We start from the raw sequence: 17,005 nt of genomic DNA, 5'->3' as shown, positions 1-17,005 counted from the left end.
TGTGCTGCCTGGCTAGTCATTACACAACTAGCAATCTGTGAGAGAGATCCTCTATACAGCGTGAGACCGGCTGTTATTCATATCTGCCCAGCCAGCGGGACTATTGAACCTGAGTCTGGTGTCCGCTATCACAGACATCCGTCAGAGAAGCATATTGATCTGCTATTTCACTAGGGTGAGTCTGCAGCTCCCCAGTAAGACACATTCGGCAGCGCAAGTTCTCTGTAGCTCCCGCTAGCCGCTGATCATTAACAGTCAGAGATTCAGTTTGGAGTTTGAAACTCATCTACTCTTCATCTGAGAGTATATACAAATATTTACCCAAGTGGGCAACAAGTCAAGAGACTTTGAATTACCATCATTATTTGTCCTTTTATACATAAAAACTATGGAATGATAACTAAAGACACAATTTGAGTAATATGCTCCCAGATTGATACTAGAGACTTTTATACCGTGTCTATTTTGAGTATCGCTACCTGTGAATACAATTAATCTCAATAGTGCAACCTTTGTATTTTTGTAAGAATTGACTGGGTAAATTTTTATTTTTATTCATATATTTATTTTATTTTTTATTGTTATTTAATATAATACTCCCGGGAGCTTTACATTTGTGGATTAATTATAAATCCTTTATTTAATAAATTGTTAATATTTGGAGTCTGTTTATCTTGTATATTTCAGCGCCATTAAGCACTGCACATGTTTTCTGGTTTCTACCTGGAAGTCACCCCTGGGAACTCCAACTAGCACTAAAGAACCAGCATGCCCTGCTAATGCTAGCTCATTCATACATCACATGACCACGAACAAAAAAATGGCAGCTGCTCAATCAATCTGGTAGTACTTTTCAGGTGCAACTATTCAGCTACTAGCATATACAGATGGACTTATCTCATCCAAAGCAGGATAAAGTCTTGGGGAGTGTTGAAGCCAATGAGGAGTTCCCCCAATGTTAGCAAATTGCAGGGATTAATACTCGCATGAAATGTGTAGCCTGCTAGGTTTATCAAAGCATTCAAAACAATGGCGACCATCATGGTATAAACAAAGGGTGGGGGGATTCCCTGTGTGTGTGCGCCTAAAGCAACTATTTGGTTAATTACTAAATTTTAACCAACAGTAACATATCAAGGAACATCGGACCATAGCAGTACTCTAATTATATGATATGCAGTCCTGGGAGAATCGCTCCATGGATAACAGGGATCACTTTTATGGGAACTATACATTTTTCCCACAGACTACCCCATGCCTGGGTATATTAAATGGTGTCTTCAGGAAATCCATGTACAAATACCTACATACCACATTAAAATATTCATCTGTCGAAACTATTAATCAGGGAGAACTTGCCCTGTACCTGGCGCAAAACAGATGGATTTCTGCATACGCACAACTCTGCATAGCCAAGAATTTCGTCAGCATGCCCTTGCTGTACCTGTATGCCACTAACCTATGCGAATGCCCTGTTGGCGCTCAAATATGACCCTTCAGCAGCAAGTGGAGATGCAACTAAGTTGCATATAATTCTGAAATGCACACAAATGTGCGCGCATGGCTACTGGGCATGCACAGTGCATACACACGGTAGATCCAGCTGCAGAATGGATTTACGCACAGCTCTGTCAGCCCCTATATGTCCTGTTTAATGTAAACTGCATTTGTTTTTCAAGCATTATGTATAGTCATACAGGTGAATATTATTTATATATCAAATGGAGGAACAGTGCTCAAGTCATCAGAGAGAATATTAATATGTTTGCGATGTGTTTTGAAAGTATCTAAGGACATCAAATGAAGTAACTGGAAAGTGGCATGATGCATAGAAAATGTTTTAGGGGGATGGCAAATAACCATTAACTCATACTGTTCATTTTTAAGGGTTAGAGAATAGTGAGATATAAAGAAGTTTAGTTTAAAATGTAACTCTTCGTGTCCTGAGAAAACCTCCTCAGCCTAAGCAGAAGCTTATTTTATTATAAAAATAGAGGATTAACTGGCAGCTTGACAACTGATCTATGGATTACATAGTGAGATCTTTATGCAGATGTCTGCTTTCCTTCTGCTCATGTGCTGATTACTTCCTACTATGTGCATTTAAAGTGATCTGTCACTTGCAACCATTTGAGGGCTGAATTAATATTCATAAAAATCATCAATTCCCCAGGTATTCTCATAACAATAGTAATCCTCCTGGTACCATCTAACTCCCCTTCCCCAAGGTTTTATTATTTGGTTTTCCAGCATGTTCTCCTGTACTACACTTTACCTAATATTCCAGTGTTACTATGATTGCTCCCCTCCCCACTCCTCATTTCCCAGTTACTTTGCATCCCTCCTTTGGTTTCCTGTCCTATCCGTCTCTCCATTGAAAAATCCAAAAACTCATCAGCTCTTATACTGTTTCTCCTCAGAAATACATGTTCTACATCTGCAGAAACAACTGTATTGCCGTCTTGTGGCCGCCTGGGTCATGTCCTTCATTTGTTTTACTGGTTGTTGATTTTACTGTGTATACTTCAGTTTCCTTTTGCATGTTCTTTATTGCGTGCCCCTCTCTATTACAGCTTCTGTGTACAATTAATGACCTGTTTTGCCTGTTCTGTTTAAATGCTGATATAACTAAAAAGTTTAAAACAACCAATAAATACTAGGTGTACTGATAAATAGTCTAAACAGTCTAGCTTCTGGGGAGTTGAGGTTCCTTTGTTTGATACTGGGAGTTTGTGGCATCTTCTAAAACCTCACTGGATTCTGGCTTTCTGGCCCGGAATGTTGTGGATAATCCACAAAAGCTTTTATGTAAGATACATTTCAGAAAAACTAAGAAATTAGGACAGGGATATTGGATTACAATCAAGGCCTAATCTCATGAAGTGGTGTGCCTAATAGCATTGTCTACTAAATTTGCCGGTTTGTGCCGACAGTGTCCCTCTTACAAAGTTTCAGTTAACAGCCATATTCAAGCATTGCTTGCTGGAATTTGGGTTGGTTGGGTCCTTATATGGGACAGATTCCTTTAGGGTAGGAGCTGCCACTTATGCTGCTGAGGAAGGCCATTCTGTTATTGATATGAAGTTGTTAGATCAGTGAAAGTCCTTAGCCTATAAGGGTTACAATTGCAGCACTATTAAGCGTTAGGCTGTCGCTGCTTGCAGGGTTGACCCAGATTTGTTGCGCATCACACTTGTGGGGTGGTAGAGAAGGGATTTGGCCAAACAATTTTTTTACCTGGAGAGAACCTATTGTAATTTAAAAATATATAGAGATATTTTAAAATAGAGGGTTTTTAGATGGTTTTACCTTGCTGATAAATAGTCTTGCTTCATTATTTTGTATGCTCTGCCTTGTTCAATACTGTTTGTTGACTTTTTGTATTACTCTAATTACAGATTCATCTCAAAAAGGCTCATCCATATGGTTTGTTGGGATGTCCCTTTACCCTTTTTCTGAAAAGGCATCCATTATGCTGGGTGGATTCCAGGTGTGGTGGTTGAGGTCTTTGGTGGGATAATATTTTGCATCTTCTGGTGGAAGGCATTGGCTAGTGGGATGTGTCTGGGTGTTTAGTGTTTCACACAGTAGTGAACCAGAATTGGTCTCATTCTCCACATTAAGGCCAAATTGGCGAAGATGCAGACTTGGTATAGTCCCATTCGAACAGCTTGGTTCAGTATTAGCCAGCATAGAGTGTGGTGAGAAACCTTAATGCTTTAATAAGGAAGTTTATTATCAATTAAGGTGGTTTGCTTATTAGGCACCCTTTCATCCCTTATAATGAACCTAGGGCCTGATTCCAATCCAAACACAATTGCAATTGCATATGCGATTTCACTTGCTCCGCAATTGTGAATTTATGCTAATGACTCAGAAGTTTATCTGAGCGTGGGGACGCCTACTGCTGCTCATATCTGTCTAACAGCATGCTATAACGTAACATCAGAAATATTGATGCAGATCGAGCACGCATCTAACTTCTGAGTAAGTCTGACCTGTCTCAAACAGAGTGGCTCTTCTGACATGCACAGAGCTCACCAGCTGCAAAACAGATCACAGTAGCTAATCTACAGTATGCACGGCAGGAAAACAGTGTTTAAACGGACCCGACACACCTTCATATCTGTAGCCACCCCTGGCCAATCGTTCAATCTGTGTAAAACATTGACTTTGCGTCTGGATTGGGATCAGGCCCCTAGTCTGTTCCGTTCTGATGGGATTCATCGTTGTGAGGCATATATATCCCATTTTATAGGTAGGTAGTTTGTTTTCAGCATTTGGAGTGGAGCTGTAGGGCCACTGGGTGGTGGCTGAGGTCTGTAGAACCTAGCTTTGGCAGGAAAACATTGCTTCTCAGCAGCCTAACATGGCACACACAGTAGTTCCCCTCTGCACTAAAGGGAGGGACCTTGGCTTATTAGTGGTTGGGCCTAGTAATATGAAGGCAATAAATGGAAGTTGACATCTATGCAACTAAGGTTGCATTGGAGGCGTGCGTAAAGCTCAGATTTAGTTGTGTCATCTGTAGCTAGAACTGAGAGACAAATGCTTCATTGACCACCCAAAAAAGTTGTGAAATACTTGTTGTGTCTGAGTCGTTAATTTAAGTATTACATTATTATTTGAACAGAAATGTTCATAGCAGTCAAATGCTAAGGGTCTTAATACTTTGTTTTGTTCATGTTGTCTAGTGTAATAAAAACAAACAAACCAAAAATTTAAGACTAGAGCCCTGATTCAGCAAGGATCACTATTCTACTTATGCGCACGCAATGGAGTTGCTAATATCAGCGGTGATATGTAAATGTTTGCATTTACATTGTGATCGCAGCCTAACATAAGGACGCCCACTTCCCCTTACTCACATCCGTATACTTGGCCAACATAGCAAAACAATCGGTAACATCGAATAACATCTGACCCATATGCACAGATAAGGCAGGTCAGACGTCACTCAGGAATTGCTAACTTCAGCGCACGCCATGAGACCTCAGGCTGTGTCTGGTATCACAGTGGATAATTTCTGTACGCCCCTGCAACGCCAACCCAACGCTTTGGACGCCTGACGCCCTCCCCCCCACCCCCCAGTCACCACCCATAACCGGCACTTCCTGTCACTCACTCTGCCATGGGTCTGCGTATCCTCTAAGATCTCAGTACCGATTGTAATAGCTAATTTTCTCACGCGCACTGCGATGCATGCATAGAATGCAACAATCAGGAGACTTCGTGTGTATAAGCAACTGCGATCCTTGCTAATTCAGGCCCTAGGTCAGAGGTTGCCAAACTCTGGGGTGCCTCAGAGCACTTGCACGAGTTCCGCGGGTTGATTGTCCAGTACCAAATGAAATTATTTATGGCCAATGTGATAGGAATAACCAGTGCTTGTGGCTGCTAATCATAAACTATGTGGAGAAACAAAAGCACAACCCTGTCCACCACCACATAGCTGAACTTAGGTTGATAGATAAGCACAATTTACTTAATTTAATAATATTTGCTCAATTTCACAATAAGAAACTTTTGGCCTTGGGGTGCCATGAAAAAAAATGCTGCTACTCTAGGGAGCCGTGATTCAATAGCGTTTGGGATCCTCTGGACTAGGTGATACAAGGCATTAGTAACAATCAGCATTTATAAAGCAAACTGGCATTTCTATATAATTTCCATAAACATTCTTAGTAGTAGAAATATGTTAATAACAGTTCACCTATGTAAAGAACTTACATTTTGGGAACAAAAAATACATTAGGTTTCCTTTTTATTTATATAAAGATGATCCATGCATGCATAGGAAGCGTTATTTAGAAACAACACTGCACACTGCTGGGTGCTGGGTCAAAATTACTTTTTTTGCCATTTCATTGCTGAGCAACCCTGGTGGGTCAGAAATTATTTAGAGCTTACAATGAAACTATTATATCACTTGAAACAGTACCTTCTGTTTTTGAAACTTGAAAGTCACACAATATTTTATTTACTTATTTATTTATATTTTGCCTAGGTTACACTATTTCTATACTACTCTAATTATTTGTAAATCTTTTACAACTTCAGTTAAAGGAGCACAATCACTAAACTCATATTTGCATGTAGCACCTAACATACTGTAGCCAGGAGCAGTTATAGGAAAGAGGGAGCCCAAGGCAAAAACAATGTCATACCTGCGACTTTATGCAAAACAAGCTAAATAGTCCTTCCCTGGTGTACATCTGTGCATCTGAATGTGCAGGGACTGAGGACCTCATTTAGAGTCGGTCGTAGCGGCCGCACGGTCGTAGCGCTACGGCCGCAAAATCCGATCGTACGGCTTGTCGATAGTAAACAAAGTGACGCCCATTCGTTAGCACTGCACCTCCTCTAGCTACCGACTGATCTGATCGAACGAACGAGACAGTCGTAGTCAGGCGCTGTCAGTAGCTGTATGCTAATTATGTTGGGATGGTTGCAGCCGTATGTGTTGTATTGATGGTCACATGTCGTCATGTTTACATGGACTATCGAACAGCTTGTTATTAGCTTGTTGTCAATTATCTAATTAAGAGTGTTTAACTCTTGCTGTTCTTTTTATTCATTTTTTTTTCATGTGTCAATAAACTTTATTGTTTTTTTTGTGGGTGTTTTTTCCCCGTTCTCGTTTTATTTTTAAAAATTCCAAAACAAAGTAAGATTTATTATATGTGAATGTACTGTTGCTAATTGTGTTAACTTTAAAAATGCATGTGCATTTTGTGTTAGGATCATTTGCACTCTTATGTTTGCAATTGCACACTGCGTGTTTTATCCAATCAAATCTGACCTTATTTTTCGGGTCACATGATTAAAGGATTGGCCAATAGTGTTTTTTTTTAGGAAACTGAGTAAATATTTTAACCAATCATCTTTATTTTACCCCATGCATATTTCATGTTTTCTGTAAAATTGGCCATTGCCATCATGAGAGCCGCGACCTTTACCCGTCGGGAATTAAGCATCCTTGTAAATATTTTGGACAGGTGGCTTACAAACGCCCAGCCTCCCATAAAGCGTGCGGCCTATGCGGAGGTGAGGAGAGCCCTTCACCATGCGGGATTTAGGTGCAATATAGCGCAATTAGAGAGGCGGTGGTCGGATTTGCGCCGCCGTTCGCCAGTCCTTTTGGCTAATTTGTGGGCGCGATTACGCAGATGTAAGTATGCGTTTCTATAAATGTTATAATTAGTGGACTGTTAAAAATGTCTGTTCCTTTTCCAATTCTTTTATTACATTTAAACAAACCCTCCTGTATGTTGTCCCTATTGTCCTAAATGTGTAAAGTGTACTTGTATTGTGTAGCCGAAAGTGAAAACTAAACTTAGATTTTTTTAATATCTTTAAATTTTAGAAACACAGCGGAGGCAGAGAAGGGCCCGCAGATTTGGCCGCAATGCAGGTCCCAACCTGCAGCCCTCCCCCTCACCTTCCCCATCCGCTCAACCCAGCCCTCCCTCCCTACCACCATACTCCCCCAGTAACCCTCCCTCCCTCTTCCAAAACTCCCCTAGTATTCCTCCCTCCCCTGCCCACTCATCCCAAATCACCACTCCCGTGCCCGAGTCCTCTACCCAAATATCCCCTCCCTTGGATTTTTGCCACTCCATTTCCCCCTCCCACCATTCCACCAACTCCAACTTTCTCCCCATCTGGATCTCCATCTCTAGCACCATCTCCATTGGGTGCTTTGTTGCCACGCTGTGATGGTATGTGTTTTTTAATATTATGTTGTTTTGTTTTTTTAATTTGTGGAGTGTTGTTATCCATGTTTTTTTTAACATATTTTGGCTGTGTGTTTGTTTTCATTTTTACAGTATGGATGTCATAATCATTGCGCAGTAATCCTGTTACTCAATATTTTGTGCTTATGTTTTGTGCCTGGGCCCATTTTTTTGGGTTGCCCAAAAATGTATGCCTTTTGGGGTTTACAAAATGCTTTTTATTTGGTGTAAAAATTGATTACATTTGGATTTGTATGTTAGATTTAAATAAAACATGTCACAGAACTTGGGAAGGTGATAGGAACCAGACTAACCTTGTTAATGTTGTGTACACTGTGTTTAAAATGTACTAAGATGTAACTTCATTAGGAAAAGTGATGTTAGCCATAGCAAACAAACACATTGTAGTTTTGGATCATCAAGAACATTCTAGAAATGAATACGTGCAGTGTGTTTTAAGGATATGGCCATCATGACTTAAGAATACACCTCCCAGTTGTTTATAAATCACCCTAGGGTATTTTTGGTTATGCCACATAGTTAGGGTTTCAAAGTGTTTTTACACCATAAAAGTTTCTACATAATAATAATGTTGTGTGGAGTAAACTTTAGAACACACCCTAACATCATTGTGTCTACCCACTGTTTGGGACATTGAATAATGTTTAATGTTAAAATGTGGGTCATTTTTTAGATGTTTTTAACCTACAAATAAAATTTTCTGTCCACAGATCTAACCAACATACTTGTGGGAATTCATGAGGAGCTAACTCGGACAAGTGGCCATCTGTTGGAGGCCTACTGCTGCCTACAGCGGATTGTGGGGAGTCTGGAGCGTTTTTAGTTTTTTTTTTATCGTTGTACATTTATAAGTTTTGAGATTTCAAGTAAAGTTTTTGTTTGAAAAACATTTGTCCTCTTTTTTTTCATAAAAATTAAATGGTGTAATTCTGCATTTCAAATACTTTGTGAACAAAGCTGGGTGCCTTTCCATAGTGTAACTAATACAAAAATGTTTATGTAAACCTTAAGAACATTTGCAGTAATGTTTTTTTTTTGTTTTGTTTGGGGTTGCCCTACATTATCCACCTCCAAAATGGGTTTCAAAATACATTTACACCAAACCTTTTTTTTTGGTAAAACATTTATTAAATAACAAACATGTTGCCAACATGCTTTTAATTATAAAAAGCATTTCATCACAGAATCACACAAAAAAATGGCCTCAGGGTTTCCAAAAATAAAATATCTTGCTTAGTCAGACATAAACAACAAAAGCAAAACTCAAACATAATATTTCTTTTTTAACAGACAAAATAAAAAAACAAAATCCAAATTAACTAAACGTGGTGGTATATCCGGAAAAATTATGTTAGTTGTCCAAAAACAGTACAGGGTATTACCAATGGGTTCCATTAGTTTTTCAGTTTTGGAAAGTGTTGTGATTTTGGAACGAAAAAAAAAATTAGGTTCACCTTAAAATACATTTGCTCTAACTGTAAACATAAAAATAAAGTTAAAAATTATTACCTAAAAAATCTTGAAACAACAGAATCGTGTCTGGCCCCCCCCCGACAGCATCACAACACCTTCCTCCGGGGGGCCATCCTCTGGCAAGGCATCCTCTGGCTGCATGGGTACTCAACTCCTTATTGCAATGTTGTGTAAAATCCCACACAGGACCACAATGCGAGAAACCATATCGGGCGAGTACATGAGTGCACCACCAGAGTGATGGAGACACCGGAACCGGCCCTTTAAAAGGCCGATACAGCGCTCCACCACCTGCCTGGTGGCAGTAAACGCGGCATTATATTGAGTTTGTGGCCGTGGTGTGGGATTCAAATAAGGAGTCCGCAGCCAGGGCGTGCAAGGATATCCACTGTCACCTATTGGAAATGGGACACCAAAAGATCCATAAATTGTCAATGAAAACATGTTTACACTATTACTATAGCTACATACTGGATTTATACTTACCAAGAAGCCACGCGTCACCAGCTTGCAGTGTGCTTAATTTTGGCCAAATCCCTGAATGCTGGATCACGTACGCATCATGGCTGCAGCCTAGGATCTGGAGGGAGGCATCACATAGCACCATTACATTTAGCGAATGGAAATGTTTACAGTTCCTATAGATTTGTTCCCTGCATGCAGGGGGCTGAAGTGCTATGTGAGTGCCATCCACTACCCCTATGACGTGTGGAAAGCCTGCAATCTCAAAAAACTTCTGCTTTACCACATCAAGGGCTTCCGTATCCAAAGGCATACTAATAAAATGTGCTATATGATTGAAGAATGCATCTAGCACACGCCTCAGGCTCCATGAAAATGAGGGCTGGGAGAGGCCACCCACCAGCCCCACAGTGGTTTGGCAGGACCCTGAGGCGCAGAAATGTAACACCGCCAATAACTGTGTAAGTGGTGTGATTGCTGTAGGAATGTGAATCTGACTTTCTAGATCATTCTTTATTATTGAAAGAGTGTCTAGGATAATATTTGGAGGCAGGCGATAAGTGGTTACAACCACATCATCAGGCATTCCAAAAAGGGTGACACGTGTTCTATATATCTTGGCCCTTGCACACCTCCTATGCCTACACCCAGGAGGAGGCTAAGGAAGGTTGGTGGGGGGCAACATGGCCACTATTAGCTGGCCCACATCGCTCTGTAAAGTTACAGTAAAAAAAAAAAGTGTTGTTGAGAAACAATTTTCAATATTTTTCCAAAAATACTTAGCTTAGTAATAATGGTGCATATTCTTGCAGGGTCGGGCTGTGCCATCTTCGGGAACGCCTACAGGTGTTGTTTGTGTACAGGTTTTTATTTCTACTTTAGGGTCCATAGGGTATCCACAGGATACCTCGGGGGTATAGGTGTGACGTCAGTCGCAGGGCACCAAAGAGTTAAGCTTTCAGCCTCCCAGGATGCACTAGGTCCCCCTCCTATACCCCGCCCCCGGGCCAAGGCACCCCAGTTTAGTTTGGTGCCCGGCCGGAGTCGGGTGCACCTGTTGGAGTGGGGGCTAGAAGAGCCCCTGAAGCTTTTTCTTCATGCAGCTGTGGCTGCACATCTGGATGAACAGCATGGACAGTCACTCCTGACGTCCATGCTGTCTTCCCTACACCCCGCCGGTACCAGAACGCCGGTACTGATCCGGGGATGCTGGTGGGCGTCTGGGGTCACAGCTAGCGGTGACCCCAGATGCTCCGGACCATGGCTGGATTCAAGGGGGACAGAGGTAAGCAGCGGGGTCCCGCGGTGGGTCCCCGCTGATCACATGGTCCTAAGTCCCCAGGCAGGGGGCTCCCTGGGGACTGGCTGCAGCGTGGAGCCAGGCGACCAACCTGCGCTTCCACTACCCCCTGGGACAGCGGACCGCAGCAGAGCGGTAGCGCTGCGGCGTCCCAGGGGTTAAATGCATGCCAGGGGAGCGCGCCTTCCCTGTCTCACAGCCGGCGCCTCCCCCGCTGCACACAGCCCTCTCTGCACTGTGCTGACTGGTCCTGTGTCAGCGCTCCTCCCCCAGGCCAGCTTCTCTCTGCTCCTCGGCGGCCATCTTCTCTGCAATGCATGGTGAACGCTGCTGGAAGTCTGGAAGGAAGCATCGTGGTCTGGGTCCCCCCGCATACCTCTCCTCCGCTGTGGCTCAGGTCTGTGTATGCAGCGCTGTGTCCTACCAGGCCCTGTGTCTGTGTAGTTGAGTGATCAGCGCTGTTAGTGCAGGAATTGTTATTTCTCTGCATTGTATGTGACTGTGCTAGCGCTGCCTGTAACTTTTCTTCTCTAAACTGTCAGCTTTATTACTGTCCCTGTTCTTTCTGCTATAGCCCTTGCGGTGCGGTGCTGCAGGGTTTTCTCTCGCCTATTTAATACTTAATTGGTGAGAGAGGTCACATACGTGGTGCCATCATGTCTGAAAGTGATTTTCTCCTCCGGCTACAGTGTACCACGTGCAAAGTACTGTTAGCGGAGGGGGAGGGTAGCGCGGAGGGCCTTTGCCGGCAGTGTTTGTCCATGGCGCGGCCTATTACGGTTACAGCACCGGTACAGGAGCCGCCCTGGGCTTGTTTCGCTCAGGCGTTAACAGCTTTAGTGGGCCAGTTAGCTCCGCAGCCCGCGTTTACTCCGATGGGTTTGTCCCAGCAGTCTGTGGTGTCGTCACCCATGCAGGGGTTCCCACGACAATTGGTGGTACCCCACAGTCTCCCTATTTCCCCGCTCCCAGGTTCTCAGGAGCCAGCGTGGGTTAACTCCCTGACGAGTTCTGTACAGCACTTGTCGGATGTGTTGCAAGGGGAGTCTGTGATGCGGCCTCATAAAAGGCCGGTGGCATCTCTGTCCGCTCCTTATGAGGATGACGAAGGGACGTCTGATGATGGGGAGATTCTGGATCCTTACGATCAGGAACCTCTCCATACTAAGGACGCTGATGCTAAGTCCAAAGTATATATTCCTGGACTTATTCGGGCGGTCCGCACAGCCTTGGTGATTGAGGACGAAGTTCCCCCAGCGGCTAAATCTAAGTATGCCTTTTTCAAAGATGTGAAGGGCGATGCCACAGTCTTTCCTCTTTCGGGTCAGTTGGTGGACCATTTAGAGGAGGCGTGGAAACAACCTGGCAAAAGATACCAGCCGCAGAGACGCCTGGCGGTGGCTTATCCGTTCGCGGATAATTATTTTGCTAAGTGGGAATCCCCTCCACAGGTGGATTCTCACGTGACCCGTCTTGTCCGTAGTGCCACATTGCCGATGCCATCCATGTCCTCCCTTAAGGATGCTACGGACCGCAAGGTAGAAATCTGCCTGAAGTCCGCTTATTCCCTTGCAGGGGGGGCAGCACGGCCGGCTATGGCCATTTGCTGGGTTGCCAGAGCGATGGAGCGCTGGGCGGATTCATTAGAGGCTTCTTTTGAATCCGACTGTCCGGCCGAACAGGCGGAGTTGATTGGCAATCTCCGTGATTCGGCCACCTACATCAACGAGGCGGCTCTAGACATTAGTACTCTGGTGTCTAGAATTTCTTCAGCAGCGGTAGCTGCTCGTCGCACCTTGTGGCTGCGATCCTGGAAGGCGGACGCAGATTCCAAGAAAGGTCTGGAAGCGTTGCCGTTTACCGGAGAAGTTCTCTTCGGTCCGGATCTGGATAAGATTGTGGCCACGCTGGCGGCAGCCAAATCTGCTTGTCTCCCGTCGGCCGCTGCTCCTTCTGGTTCTGGACCATCGTCCTTTCGATCATCTAGGGCCCAGGGCAGGCCCAAACCACAGTCGTTTCCTCGACAGGCTGGCCCTAAGAAATCGGTCAAGCCCCGGAAACAGGCATGGAGTACCAGACGTCCGGCCCCCAAGCCAGATGACAAGCCTGCGGCCTGACGGTCCGGGTCTCCCCTTGGGGGATCCCAGGGTGGGAGGCCGCCTGCTGCAGTTCGCCCGGTGTTGGTCGTTCACTACGACAGACACTTGGGTTCTGGAGGTGGTCTCCCACGGGTACGCCCTCTCCTTCCGGCACAGACCCCCGGCTCGATTCTTCACCACGGGTCTACCATCAGACCGGAACAAGGCTACGGAGCTGCGGAAGGTATTGCACACTATGCTCCAGGCTGGAGTTATAGTGCCTGTTCCATTCTCCCAGAGGGGCCAGGGTTTCTATTCAAATCTATTTTTGGTACAGAAACCCAATGGGTCATATCGTCCGATTCTCAACCTCAAAGCACTCAACAAGTCTTTGCGGGTCCCGAAGTTTCGGATGGAGACCCTACGGTCCATCATTCTGGCGCTGGAACCTGGGGACTACATGGTGTCATTGGACATACAGGACGCTTACCTGCATGTCCCTATTCTTTTGCGCCATCAAGAGTTCCTCAGGTTTGCAATCCGCAGCGACCACTTCCAGTTTCGGGCGTTACCTTTTGGCCTGGCGACAGCACCACGTGTTTTCACCAAGGTGATGGCGGTCATGGCGGCTTCTCTGCGGCTGCAAGGAGTACGCATGTTGCCGTACTTGGACGGCCTGTTATTGGTGGCAGGATCTCCAGAGCTCCTGTTACACCACTTGGACCTGACCATTGCACTGCTGCAACGGCACGGCTGGCTAATCAACTGGCAGAAGTCCACTCTAATCCCGTCTCGGAGGATTCTGCATCTTGGAGCCTTATTGGACTCGGGACAGCAAAGGATCTTCGTACGGAGGACAAGATCTCTGCTTTACAGTCAAGGGTGCGCAGTTGTCTGCACAGCCGCCGGGTGTCCTTACACTCGGCGATGAGGTTACTGGGCTCCATGGTGTCGGTGTTTGACATGGTGGAATACGCCCAGTTTCACTCCAGACCTCTGCAGCACCTGATCCTGTCCAAGTGGAACGGGCTGCCTCAGTCTCTGAAGTCCCAGACGATTGTGCTCACCCCGGAGGTTCGCCTGTCCCTTGCGTGGTGGTTAAAGACGACCCACCTCAACAAGGGACGTCCGTTCTGGGTTCCAAATTGGGTCCTGTTGACAACGGACGCCAGTCTTCGGGGCTGGGGAGCAGTTTCGGGTCCACACTTGTTCCAGGGCAGGTGGACGCCGACAGAAGCGGAGCTTCCAATAAATATCTTGGAACTCCGTGCGGTCTTCTATGCTCTCCTGCAGGCACAGCGGTTTCTCCAGGGTCACCCGGTGCAGGTCCAGTCGGACAACGCTACCACCGTGGCCTACATAAACAGGCAAGGAGGAACTCGCAGTCGGGCGGCTCTCGTAGAGGTCTTTCGGATCCTGGTTTGGGCGGAGCGCAATCTTCCGGCCATATCAGCGGTCTTCATCCCGGGAGTGCTAAATTGGGAGGCGGACTTTCTAAGTCGCCAGGACGTTCATCCAGGGGAATGGTCCCTGCACCCGGACGTTTTTCAACTACTGGTGGACAGGTGGGGTCTTCCAGAAATCGACCTCATGGCGTCCCGGCACAACAACAAGTTGCCGGTGTACGGGTCTCGCACAAGAGACGAAGGGGCGTCTCTGGTGGATGCTCTGTCCGTCCGGTGGACGTTCAGGTTCGCATACCTGTTCCCTCCGGTCTCCCTTCTTCCATGGGTAATCCGGAAATTCAAACAGGAAGGAGGGACGCTCCTGTTGATAGCTCCCGCTTGGCCCAGACGGCACTGGTTCTCAGACCTTCAGGGTCTGTCCGTGGACAGTCCTCTGCGGTTGCCGCTACGACCGGACCTTCTGTCTCAGGGTCCTTGCCTTCACCCGGACCTGACTCGGCTGTCTTTGATGGCGTGGCTGTTGAGACGGCCATGCTGAGGTCCCGGGGGTTTTCCAGTTCTGTGGTGCGTACCATGTTACGAGCTCGGAAACCGTCTTCCGCGAGGATATACCATCGCGTGTGGCATACGTTCTTCCAGTGGTGTCGACCGAGAGGTTATGCACCGCGGGAGTTTCGTCTGTCTTGGATTCTCGCCTTCCTGCAAGCGGGACTAGATCATGGGCTTCGCCTTGCTTCTTTGAAGGTACAGGTTTCGGCCCTATCTGTCTGGTTTCACCGTAGGATTGCTACAATCCCGGATGTGCGCACCTTTATGCAGGGTGTTCTCCGTATTCAGCCGCCCTTTGTTCCACCTGTGGCGCCTTGGGATTTGGCTGTGGTCCTGAGGGCTCTCCAAGGACCGCCGTTTGAACCACTGGGCTCAGTGGATATTAAATGGCTAACAGCTAAGACTGTTTTCCTTCTGGCCATTGCTTCGGCCAGACGTGTTTCTGAGTTAGGGGCTCTTTCTTGTAGACCCCCTTTCTTGGTTTTTCATGGGAACAGGGCAGTGCTCCGCACTCGGCCCGAGTTTCTTCCCAAAGTTGTTTCCCAGTTTCATGTTAACGAGGAAATAGTTGTTCCGGCCTTTAACTCACCGGGTCTTTCCGTGGGTGAGGCCTCTTTGGATGTTGTGCGGGCCTTAAGGACTTATGTTGACCGCACTTCTTCGTTTAGGAAGTCGGACGCTTTGTTTGTCCTCTATGGCTTCCGTAAAAAGGGTTGGCCTGCTTCAAAGCAAACTTTGGCAGCCTGGATCCGTATGGCTATTTCTGAAGCTTATCTTCATGAAGGCCTGCCGGTTCCTCCTTCTGTGAAGGCTCATTCCACTAGGTCTGTGGGTCCTTCGTGGGCAGCTCGACGTGGTGCCTCTGCAGTCCAGATCTGCAAGGCTGCTACGTGGTCCTCTGTCCATACCTTCGTGAGGTATTACAGGTTTGACACCTTCGCCTCTCAGGATGCTTCCTTCGGGCGGCGGATTCTCCTTTCAGCACAGGAGCGTCCCCACCCTTAAAGGATACTGCTTTGGGACATCCCCAAGGTATCATGTGGATACCCTATGGACCCTGAAGTAGAAAATATGAGATATGGTAAGAACTTACCTTTGTTATCTCTATTTCTACGAAGTCCATAGGGTTCCACAGGACTCCCGCCCTGTCGCACCTGTGCTGCAGATGGGCTTTGCTCTGGTCACCGGTTTTCCGTCTCCCTCTGGTGAGAATGTGATTCTTGTATGTGTCCAGATCTTTTTTCTCTCTCTTCCTTCTCCTCCTCCGGCCTATGGCTTGGTAACTAACTGAGGTGCCTTGGCCCGGGGGCGGGGTATAGGAGGGGGACCTAGTGCATCCTGGGAGGCTGAAAGCTTAACTCTTTGGTGCCCTGCGACTGACGTCACACCTATACCCCCGAGGTATCCTGTGGAACCCTATGGACTTCGTAGAAATAGAGATAACAAAGGTAAGTTCTTACCATATCTCATATTTTTATGGAAGAAAAAGAAAATAAAATGTTAATAAAAAAACACCACTATTATTACTATTATTGTTAAAACAAGCCTTAACTTTGAAATTGGGCAATATTAAAAATTGAAAACATAATTATTGTTTTATCAATAAAAACCATAAATGCATTATTAAATGTAAAAAAGACAGCATAAAACACTTCATTATTAAATACAACAAACTTTAAGTTTTGTAAAAATAGACACTTACCTGAATCAAGTACAAAGTGGACTGTTAAACACCTAAAACAAAACAATAGAACATGACAATAATTGTTTGAATAATGTCCTTTTTTTGGTAAAAAAATAAACAGAAAGCTTGCAGTAGGCTGGTACACTTACTGGAGTCTGCAAAGAACATTGTTATTTTGTTCCTCAAAAAACACGGCCACCCAAACACACAAAGTAACTGGGTTTGGGAAATCTATGGACAAACTAAAATTCAAAAGTAACCCACCACCCAAAATAAAACCCACCACCAAAAATTAA

General features: G+C 45.4%; 1 long non-coding RNA gene across 1 annotated transcript in view; it reads left to right on the top strand.

The window, feature by feature from the left end:
• The window catches only part of LOC148529150 (uncharacterized), a 34,016-nt gene extending 25,451 nt beyond the window's left edge, over positions 1-8,565 (top strand). The window contains exons 2-3 of the long non-coding RNA XR_015877840.1: positions 7,367-7,721; positions 8,468-8,565. This is a non-coding gene — a long non-coding RNA (uncharacterized LOC148529150). The remainder of the gene's footprint in view (positions 1-7,366; positions 7,722-8,467) is intronic.
• Positions 8,566-17,005: the final 8,440 nt, after the last annotated feature.

The sequence above is a fragment of the Taudactylus pleione genome, unplaced genomic scaffold (genome assembly GCF_031769625.1).
Source record: "Taudactylus pleione unplaced genomic scaffold, aTauple2 ptg000086l, whole genome shotgun sequence".
NCBI classification, from domain to species: domain Eukaryota; kingdom Metazoa; phylum Chordata; class Amphibia; order Anura; family Myobatrachidae; genus Taudactylus; species Taudactylus pleione.
This window is presented reverse-complemented; position numbering and strand designations above follow the sequence as displayed.